Source organism: Parasteatoda tepidariorum, chromosome 7 (assembly GCF_982258835.1).
Source record: "Parasteatoda tepidariorum strain Cologne lab strain chromosome 7, Ptep-v5.0, whole genome shotgun sequence".
NCBI classification, from domain to species: Eukaryota; Metazoa; Arthropoda; class Arachnida; order Araneae; family Theridiidae; genus Parasteatoda; species Parasteatoda tepidariorum.
In genome coordinates, this window is record NC_141761.1 from 35541392 (window position 1) to 35545261 (window position 3870).

The following is a 3870-nucleotide window of genomic DNA, read 5'->3' on the forward strand; positions in this document are numbered from 1 at the left end:
TCCTTGTTGACTCTTAGCTTATAAATTTTCAATGAATTTTAACTACCTATTTTAAACAATTGATTTTAAATAATGGGTATGGGCTGCAATATTTTATCTTTCTATTTTGCTACTTGTCTAAATTTTATTTTACTTACTTTATCTTGTTTATATTCTGTGCTTTATTTCTACACTGTGATTTTAGCTTTAGCTTTCCATTTATTGATTTCAGTGACTAACTTTACTTTAAAATACTTTTTATTTTATCTGATAGTACTGTATATCATCTTTGTTATTTCAACTTTTGCCCTCTATAAAACGATAAAGTGTTGGAGTAATTATAGTGTATTTTAAGCTATGTTATAAAACACTATCTGTTGAACCATTAACGAGGCTACCCACTATAAAATACTCCAAAGAGTGGGACTAATCTCATTGAAAAATAAATATAATATATTTTTCTGATTAAAATTTTTACTATTAACTGATGTTCTGCTTTCTTTGAACTCAATTCAACTTAATACGTATAAACCGTTTTGTTTATATATTTTGTAATACAAGTGGAGGTAGAATATTGTTGCCATCCCAGGTGTAAGTTTTTGTTACCTTTTAAATCAATGTCACGAGTGGTATCCCGGCTGAGTCATTTGGCCGGGGTGTTGAAACTGGCGCCTCCTAGCGGAGACAATTGTCGTATACCTTCTAAACTTATCGTATACCTTCTGTGGGGGGGGGATCCATCAATGACTTATATATTATTTCTACTAACAAAAAGTACTGGTTTCTTTACATGGTGACATTAATTATTGCTATTTACTTTTTCTGATTGTTTCAAATATTGATAAAAAAATTAATTTATGGGAGCCATATTTATATTTTTTTCCCTTTAAATTTAGTTTTTTAGTAGCAATAATCAACAGAAATTCAAAGCTTATGGAATGTATATATCTACATATACAGGGTTATTCATAATTCCCTCTGTTTACCACAACTGGCTTCAGGGGTACATGTTACTACCATCTACCGGCAACTGCTTAAATTAAAACTTGAATACTTTCGGAATAATTTCATATTATTCTTTTTTTCCATATTTGTCTTCGTTTTTTAACTATAACGCATCGAAACTATGAATAACCCTGTATATATATATATATATATATATATATATATATATATATATATATATATATATATATATATATATATATATATATATATATATATATATATATATATATATATATATATATATATATATATATATATATATATATATAATTTTAATAATCAATTTTTTGGGGTTTCGCTTGATTGAGTTTTCTAGAGCAGTAGTTCCCAATCCTTTCAGCTATGGAACTTTAAATTAACGAGAGCTATACTCCAAGTTTACAAATAAAATTTATTAACAGCTATGAATATACTAACCAACGAAAGACTACTGTTTGTTTTCATAATATCTAAGGCGAAGAATAAAAAATTTTTAACCGTAGTCTTATGGTTAATAGTCTTGAAACTTTAGGTTTTATGTCAAACAGTTGAATTCACAGGTATAGAGTAGCACCGTGACGAGTTCTGAATTTGTTTTTAGTGTATGCATAGTCTGAAAACCAACAAAGTATGCTGAATTATAGTTTTTGACGAAAAATGTTATAAATATTGAAAATCATTATCAGAGAAAGATAATTTTTTATTCCAGAATATGTTCGTTTTATTTTTGAAATGGAAAGTTAAAGGAAAAATACTGATACAATTTATTTTAAATGCATATCTTTTTGGTAATTAATTCAACATGATAGAAAAAATATTTGTTTTTTAAAAATTTCTTCATAATTTCAAAAAATCATAATTCTATGATATTACCTTATACGCTACTTTTTAAGAAAAACTGATTTGAACAGGTGTTCAAAACATTTTAGAGTTATTATTTTTTCGTGTAAATTATATAGATATGATTTTATAAACTGCAGTTAAAGAGATTCATTAAATGATTTAAAACTTAACGATCAGCTTAATGCACATTGCGGCGCAAGCACAAATTTTGTTTAATATACCAGTTTGCTTGGTAAGCGAAAATAACAACTTCCTGTTGTGAGCTCCCCAAATTTGTAATGACAAATCTTTAATTTTAAATGCTGTATTAAAAAAATATTATTATAAACAAAATTGTTTACGTTCACTTATAGATCTTAATAAAATCATGAGATCTTAATAAAATCATAGATTTATACGAGATCTTTCATTCTATTTACCAAACACAATTTACTCAAACGAAACATTTATTTTGAAGAAATGAATGTTGGTCGTTGAAAGTAAAGGTACAAGCATAAATAAACAGAATTTTTTATAGTACATTATAAAAAATTCCACATCAAATTACGGTATAATGTACCAGCATTTAGGGTGCATCGTCCATAAAGTCCATTTCACTGTAACACTTATATCGTTTTTTTTTCAATAAAAATGAATGAGAAGTGATTCAGTATTTTTTCAGTAATGATTACTACCGATATATTAGATTTTTTGTCCCATATCATGCTCCGGTAAAAATGGATTTTACGGAAAAAAATTTGATCCGGGATTTTTCGCAGTGCACACTTATCTTAAGACAGACTTTCAACTTTAGTAGAAAAAACTTTTATGCTGAGAAACAATAATTACTGCAAAGAAAGCCTGAAAATTGGTAAGCTGTATCAAGCAGGGATTTGCCCTTAAGTATCCCAAATAAAAAAAATTTAATCCAGATAAAAGCTGAGGAAAGAATATAAATAAAAGTTCGAGCTTATTTCCATAACACAATGACGCAAACTCAACAAAGATCGTAAGTTGTCAGTTCAATTAGAGAAAAATATTCAGAAAGTCTTGTATCAAGTCAGTGTTTTCTGCATATAGCAATCTTCATAGTATCAATACCAGCTTTAAATGGTTCCAGGTGATTTTTCTAAAAACTGGCATGTATGATACGATCTGACATTAAATTTGTATGACGCATCTGTTATCGAGTCACAATGTTTGTCAATAAGTGACATCAAGACATTAGAGAAAAATATTGAGAAAGCATTGTATCAAGACTGTGCTGTTTTTTTTAAACGTTATAGCAATTTTCATAGAACTAATGCCAGCTTTAAATAGTTGCAGATGATTTTTATAAAAACAGGCATGTATGATGCTATCTATCATTAAAATTGTATGCCGCATCTGTTTCCGAATCACAGCGTTTGGCAATAAGAGATAACAGCAGAATAGAGTCTTCTTTTAACGATTTCTTGTAGTCCAGTAATTTATAGGAAAAAAAGGAAAGCATAATTCGCGATCGCAACGCTTGAGTACTCCCTCTAGCAGAGCCTGAAAATGTCTGGCATTAATTAAATAAGTTTTCATTTAGTTCTATCATACTCATTTGCAGAGTCGGACGCCATTTTCTTAGTAGCAAATAAGAAGCAAAATTTCTGTAAGGAAAAGGCTGAAGAACTTAAAAGAAACTAAGCAGGACACTTGCAAATCTTTCAGAAACAGAACACGCCAAACAGTTGAAGAAAAAGTTGTCAATAATTTTTAACTTCTATTATCAACAAACTTGCAACTGATAACTTCCGATTTCGGGATCGCATACTGTTACAAATGTGTGTATTATGGCAAAATAAAAAAAAAATTGTCTTTAATTCATTACAAATTGAAGTGAAGTCAACATTGCTTATTTCTTATTCTACATAATTCGGAAAACAACAATAAGGAATCATCCAAATTACTTGAAATAATCTCATTTGCGTTGATTATTAATAAATTTTTATCGTTTTCTTGGTAAGTATTGCAGTGATCTGGGGGGCGTAGCCCCCTATTGATATATATTACTAAATACACTCTTTCTGTTATAACAAAATAAAAATAAAGCAA